Source organism: Panthera leo, chromosome Y (genome assembly GCF_018350215.1).
Source record: "Panthera leo isolate Ple1 chromosome Y, P.leo_Ple1_pat1.1, whole genome shotgun sequence".
Classification (NCBI taxonomy): Eukaryota; Metazoa; Chordata; class Mammalia; order Carnivora; family Felidae; genus Panthera; species Panthera leo.
In genome coordinates this window covers 5,655,618-5,663,642 of record NC_056697.1, presented here as the reverse complement: position 1 = coordinate 5,663,642, position 8,025 = coordinate 5,655,618, and positions in this window count along the sequence as shown.

Sequence of the window (8,025 nt, the reverse complement as noted above, 5' to 3'; positions counted from 1 at the left end):
GAAAACAACCCTGCGGAATAACGTCTCCTGAGTTTCCACAGCAGATTCCACCATCCGTTATGGATGCAACTTTCTGCCTTCTTCTACCAACTGGAAAAGGAAAATGCCAAGTGCCTGCCAAGTGCCAATGTCGTGGCCGTAAAACACGAAACACGGGTAAGGGCAGTGAAAACAGTGAGAGCATCCTAACAGTGCTTTCAGGAAGCAGCATTATTTACAAGAGTTACGATATAGAAACAACCCAAGTGTCCCAACCCAGGTTGCCCTCCTTGGATTACGTGGTTAAGTGCCACCGTTTTCTCTACGGCCTATGCCTCCATTCATTTCCCACAAGTATTTCAAGTGGAAATGTTGTGAGTCCCAGTGAACTAATTGAGGGGAAAGCAAACAACGTGAATGTTCTCACGGCCACGTACCTGCTTGCCTCCTCTGTCACCACCCTCCTCCCTTTCAACTTGATGTGCAGGCAGAAAGCAAATAAGATTCCCTGTTACTGAGCTCAGACCTCAGCAAGAGCTACAACGTACCAAACACTGTTATATTTTCTGTCGACATTCTGCCTCTTCCATTACTTTCTTTCCATTCTGTTAAAAAAGTCCTATTTGAAATTGTATCGAATTCACAGGTCGATTTTGGAGCATCATTTTTTTTTCTCTTTGATATGAACACAAAACTCCTGAATTTATATTTTACATACCTATGTTTACAATACTGGATAGAAATGCTAGACTATACTATATATATACTATATATTATAAAACAAATACATAAGGATTAATATATATATATATATATATATATATAGTTACATATAATATATGGTTTACAATGTATTTTTCTTTCTTTTTAAAAAAAAATTTTATGCTTATTTTATTTTTGAGAGCTAGAGAGACAGAGCACAAGTAGGGGAGGGGCAGAGAGAGAGGGAGATACAGAATCTGAAGCAGGCTCCAGGCTCCGAGCTGTCAGCACAGAGCCCGACGTGGGGCTCCAGCTCATGGATTGTGAGATCATGACCTGAGCTGAAGTCGGACGCTTAACGGCCTGAGTGAGCCACCAGGAGCCCCATTACTTTTAATTTTTTTTAGATATACAGGGTTAGCATCTGCATACTAAACATTTCTATAACTTAAAAGTTATACGTATAGTGATTATTTAATTTCTTTGGTCTTTGTGCTTTAATGAAAACATTCAAAGCAGTGGTAAATATGAGTAGGGGGGTGTGCCTCTCGGTTTTCTCCTTAAGTTTAATAGAAATAGCTCACTGGTTCTTTATCATGATAATTGGTAATAACCAGTCCATTTCATGATTACATCATTTTGTTCTGGTTCTTAGCCTTTTTTGAGGAGTAGCTGCTGAATTTATCAAATGTTTTTCCATCATCAGCCACCATGAATATAAACAGATGGTTTTCTCCTTTAATTTGTTAGTAGAACAAAAGATCTTCAATCATCCTGCATCCTGGGTTAAAAAGATCAGTCACGTTGACTGTTAGACTCTCTACTGACTAAAAATCAATTTAGAATTTTTGCATCTACTCATGCATGATAATCACAATTATTCTATATTTCTTCAATTGTTTTGTACCTTGGCACGTTTAGCAGTAAAATTGTGGTAACGTCATGAGAGCGGGCAGTCTTCCAGCTTTCATCTCATAGAATTGATCTGGACCTTAAAGCTCAAATAAACCTCAGCTGTAAAGCCATTCGAGCCTGATGTATATTGTTTAGTAACCTAGCGTCTCTTTAAATTACCTTTTCAACACCTTCCTTAATTATTTGTAGGTTCAGTTTTCTGGCTCTTTGGAAACCAGCTTTGGATTTTTTTTGCAGGAAATCAACCATTCCCTTCTGAATTCTCATATGTATAGCAATAGGAGTGCATCAAATATGCTCTTGGAATTCTTTTCATCTCTTCAGTGAGTGTCTGTGATCACACTATTGTTTTTATTCATAATCTCATTCAGTTTTTGTTTCCTCTCATTTTCCCTAATCCAACTTTCTAAAAATGCATACATATTTATATCAATTTATAATGATTGCATAATCACATAATCTTTAATAAATTGATTTATATCAATCATTGTAAATGTATCCCTGTAAATGTAAATATGTAGTTAAGACATATAGATAAATGTATCATTGTGTGTGTATATACAAATATATATGTATATATATTTATAACTATATATCTAGTTAATTTCAAGGAAATCATGGTAAGGTATATTTATCATTTATGCTATTTTAGCAACTTTCACTTTGATGTTTATTCTTTTATTTTGCTTTTTTATAGACATTTTCATCAAGTTGAGAAGGCTTTCCCCTATTCCTACTGTAATGAGAATTTCTGTCATGAAAGGTTATGGGATTTTGTTGAATATTTTCTCTGTGTCTGCCAATATGATTAGATGATTCTTCTTTTTTAGCTTATTGATGTTCTGGATTACACTGATTTTATTTATTAATATCATTTATTGTAAAATTGGCCAACATACAGTGTATTAAATGTGCTCTTGGTTTTGGGGATAGATTCCTGTGGTTCATCACTGACATACAACACCCAGTGCTCATCCCAACAAGTGTCCTCCTCAGTGCCCATAACCCATTCTCTCCTCTCCCCAACCCCCCCATCAACCCTCAGTTTTTTCTCTGTATTTAAGAGTCTGTAATGGTTTGCCTCCTTCCCTCTCTGTTTGTAACTATTTTTTCCCTCTTCCCTTTCCCCATGGCTTTCTGTTAAGTTTCTCAAGTTCCACATATGAGTGAAGACATAGGGTATACGCTGACTGATTTTAGAATGTTGAACCAGCACTGCTGGGATCATTCCACCTTACTCATAGCATATACTTCTTCTTTGCTTCTTATACTAGTATTTCCTTGAGGATTTTCGCATCTATGTTCATGAGAGATATTTGTCTGTAGTTTTCTTATAATATCTTTGCCTGATTTTGGTATTAGGGTAATGCTGGCCTCAGACTGAGTTAGAAGCATCCCTTCTGCTTCTATCTTCTGAAAGAGACTGTAAAATACTGGTATAATTACTTCATTATGTTTACTAGTATTCACTAATGAACCCATCTAGCCCTCATGCTTCCCATTTTGGAAGTTTGTTATTTTTTATTCAATGTCTGTACTAGTTTTAGGCCCATGCAGATCATCTCTTCTTGTGTGAGTTTTGGCACATTGTGTCTTTCAAGGAATTTTTTTTTTTTTTAAAGAGAGACAGCAAGCAGGGAAAAGAAGCAGAGGAAGAGAGACTGAGAATCTTCAGCAGGCTCCACGCTCATCACAGAGCCTGACATGAGACTCAGTCCCACAATCCTGGGATTGTGACCTGAGTGGAAATCAAGAGTTGGACACCTAACCGACTGACCCACCCAGGCACCCTGGAATAGTTGTATTTCGTGTAGGTTATCACATCTGTGACCACAGAGTTGTTCATAGCAGTCTCTTATTAGCCTTCCAATAACCATGGGATCTGTGATGATGTCTCCTCTTTCACTGACACTAATTTGTATCCTCTTCTTTTCTTAGCTTGGCTAGAAGCTTATTGTTTTCATTGATTATTTTTGAAGAACTAGCCTGTAGTATCATTGATTTTATATACTGATTTCATTTTCAATTTCATTGATTTCTTCTCCAATTCTTCTTTTCGGCTCCAAATGGATTTAATTTGCTCTCCTTTTTGTAGTTTCTTAACGTGAAACTTAGATGACCAACTTTCAATCTTTCTTCTTTTCTAATATATACATCTAATGCTATACATTTCCTTCTAAGCAGTGCCTTCACTGCATCCCACATATTTTGATAAGTTCTGCTTTCATTTATTTGGTGGAAAATATTTTGTAATTTCTTTGACCTATTGTGTAATTTAGAAGTGTGTTTTATCTCCATGTATTTGGCAGTTTTCCAGTTATGTTTTTGTTATTGATTTCTAGTTTGATTCTGTTGTGGTAAGAGAAGACACTGTGTGGTTTCTATTCTTTTAAATTCATCAAGGTGTGTTTTAGAGCCCAGAATGTGGTGTCCTTTGGTGAATACTCCATGTAAGCTTGAGAAGAATGTGTATTCGGCTGCTGTTGGGTGCAGTGGCCCGCAGATGTCACTTATATCCAACTGATTCATGCTGTTAAGCTCTGTTTCTCCTTCTACTGGAATGATGAAGGGATTTTCTTCCAGTGTTCACTGTGGGAGCCCAGTCATGCTTCTCTAGGCAAACCTCACAGAAGTTTCGGATCCTGCAATCCCCTGGAGGTTTTAACTCTCAGACTTGTTCACACAGAGTTGGTTACACTGAGTCTCCATCAGTTACAACAGCTCAGGTTTTCCAGGGTGCCCCTGGCTGTTTCCTCCTGGGAGTTTCTGCTCTGGTTAGACAGCACTCCCTGTATTTGCTTGTCTATCTCTGCAATCTTGGGGGCAGCACTGCGGTGTCTTCCCCTCTCTTATCCAAGAAGAGTTGACTTTTCTTCTTACAGGAGAAGCCATAAGTCTTATCGTCCTACTTTTTAATTATATTTTTTCTAGTTTCTTATACTGAAGATGTAATTAATTTACACTTAGTCTTTTTCACTTTAATAAAGAAAGCTTAGGTAGATATAAAGAGGTTTGTCCTAGGCTTTGGCAGATGGAATTAACCTCTTCATTACTTGCTAGATAGCTCGCAGTTCTGGTATGATTTTCCCATTGATCCAAATGTTGTTTCATACAATACTTTTTCAGTTGTTGTTCAATTTACATTTGAATCCATCAATTTACAAATGATTGGGTTTCCCCGGCTCATTTTGTAACATAGATACATAGCTTTGTTGATGCAAGCGTTTTGTAAAATCTGGACACTTAGATATAACTGGGGTTTTGTTTTGAAAAGCCACAGCAAGTATGTAGATAAATATATGCATACACACCTGTATCTATAGATATAAATGCATAGATACAGGTCCAATTGCCAATACAGATATAGGTATGCATATAGACACAGACAGACATACTGATTCAGATGATAGATACACAGACAGAAATACAGATATAAATATAGATATAAACAGATATCCTGCCCATATTTCCTTAAGCCCTTATGATTTTCAACCACACAGCCCTGGTTTGTTTTCTGGTGTCCCAGCTCCCAGCACCTGTGTCTCCTTGGCTGAGGGCCTGCTCTGGTGGAGCACACAGCATGCCGGAAGGGCCAGGGGATTCATGCCTCCCACACTGGCCCCGCCCAATGGCTGATGGGCACGGATGGCCAACAGCATCAGCCTCCTCTTGTCCTGGGAGGGAGAACGCCAAAGCTTGTGTTCTGCACTGCCACCCAGACACTGTCATGAGAAGTAAGCTCCAGCTGTCCACACTGGGAACTTGCTGGGAAAAAAACACCCTTAGCTTCTTCTCTTGTCTTACCTCCCCTTTCTCTCACTGATGTTTCTTAAGGTCACATCGCAAATAAATTGCTCACATTCAAATCTGTGGCTCAACATCAGCTCCTGTCACACACACCACACACACACACACACACACACACACACACACACACACACACCACATAGTGGGAAATAAAACAGTTTTCTCTTCTGCTGTACTCCTGTCCAGGGGCAAGGAATATTCCATTATTTAATTCGATCAGAATAGAAAGACTGGAATGTTCTGGCAACATTCTCTGGTGGGTAATACATATATTACAGAATTTAAAATCTGTATCTCATTCGGATGGCAACCCCTTATCCTTAATGAAGTGAGACACAGAGCTTGGCATGCTATGAGCAGAAAGGCTTTGCCCAGTCTGTTAAGTCAGTAGCTGTGAGTGGGGTCACGTTTCGTCTGATAATGCTTCTCGAAGCCATTCAGCCAACAGGTACTGGGCATGCCCATCTTCAAGATGAGGATTATTTAGCCCTGGCTAGAAGCTGACTTTATTTCAGTGCAGTATCTTCTTCCTGAACAATAACAGAAATCCAAGTTGGGACAATCCGAATCAGTACTTGTGCAACCTCTATTTTGAGGGGAAAAAAACCCCTACCATTAAAAGTCTGGCGTACCCCACGGTCTGTGGTACGACTTGGCCTGGGTCTACATGCAGTTGCTGGTTGGAGAAAAAACCTGACTGAAACAAAGCAAGTCAATGTGATGTGTGTTGCCGAATTAGAGTTCTGCAATCATTTCAAAGTAGGTGCAGCTAAAGTTGGCAAGCATTCATCGGCGGTTCATAGCTCTGTCTCAGTCAAACGGACGAAAATTGAGGGGTTCCCGGAGTGTAATCCTTTCTAAAGTTCTCAAATAATGGTTTAGGGTCCTGGTGTAATAAGTGAGAGGCGGTTTAATAGAGAATGGGCACATTATCCCTCTATCTCCTCCACATGATCTGCTGATACAGACCCTAAGTCGGGTAATGCATGAATTGCTATCAGAGATTAAATGCTTACAGAGGAAGCAATTTGTGTAGATGCAAATTGAGATGATACCCATATTACACTGTCTGGTCTTTCTCAAATGGTATTTCAAGCAATGACAAGCACATTTCTGCATTAAATCATCAAAGCCTCTTTCAGGCTAATCTAGAAATCCAGCATATACAAGGTTTTCAAAAGTTCTTAATCAAGAATGATTTCAGAGGTCGTGAGTTCACCTGTATGTCAAGCTACATAGTATGACAAAGTTAGTTACTGGATTCACTGGATCCCATGACAAGTACTCAAAATTATTAATTAGCTTGGGGTGCCTGGGTGGCTCAGTCGGTTGAGCGACCGACTTTGGTTCAGGTCATGATCTCACGGTCCATGAGTTCGAGCCCCGCGTCGGGCTCTGTGCTGACAGCTCAGAGCCTGGAGCCTGTTTCAGATTCTGTGTCTCTCTCTCTCTCTCTGCCCCTCCCACACTCATGCTCTGTCTCTCTCTCTGTCCAAGATAAATAAACATTAAAAAAAAAATTATTAATTAGCTTACTCTTTGGGGTCATGTTGGTGTTTTGAAATATTTAAACTATTTTGCTTACGCAACTGAACAGTTTCCAGCTCAGTTTGTGTCATTATGTAGAGAAAATCAACTACCTGTCTTTAAATGCTGAACCGTCCTGATAATGTCACACGCTTTGTTATTTACACAACCATTAGCTTTCAAACATCTGCTCTTGTTAATGGCTAGGTTTTGGATGATTTCCTTCTTTTTTTTCTTTTCTTTTTGTTTTTTTCTTAGCATTGTTGTGGTAATTGCTCTGTAACAGATGACATAACCATGGCTTTGCTATAGAACTACAGCTTACATGAAAGAAATTTGGCTAAAAGCATGAGAGTTCAAACAAAATCATTATCTGGCTCAAAGGCTAGGTGCTTGCACATGACCACATTCCCTTGTGAGGAATGCTTCTTCAGCCAAAGCCTCGAAGGAGCAGACACACTCAGGAGGTCTCTTACGGGCAAACTCCTGACCCACAGTCTGGAAATCTTGGCAAAGGAGAAAACCATTGTGTTGGAAACAAGTGAAAATGCAACAGAGAGACCAAAAACAAAAGTGGTGAAAACGAGTAACTTTTGAGAGCCAGGAGAACAAAGAAACGGGTGATCAGGATGGCTTTTAACTCTTTTTCTGCACAGCTCTAGCTATATTTGCATCCTGGCTTTCCCCAGGGCAATCCCAGCTGAATGCCTCTTCAGCATGGTGGCCTCTTGGAGATTCCGCAGGCTCCTGCAGGAGATTCTTTACTGTCATATGTGTTCTCGTTCCTTGAGGAAAATGCGGTGACTTTCTGCCTTTAAAGCTGGGAAAACCTAATTAACATGCTTGTCAAGAGGAGGCAGCTCGTCAACGGCTGATGCTCTTCCTGTATTAATGTTAATGCCAGAAAATACCTTCCTTGCAAGCTCATAACACCGCCCCAGTTGGTCTAGAATTCTGGGCATCATGTCTGCTGCTGTTACGGTCAATAACATAAGCATATGTTAGGGTTGCTGGAGAGGGGGGTGTTTTTACAATGCTCAAGCATCTGGTCAGTGCCAGGCACTGCATTATATGTTGGGGCACAAATTTGCTGAG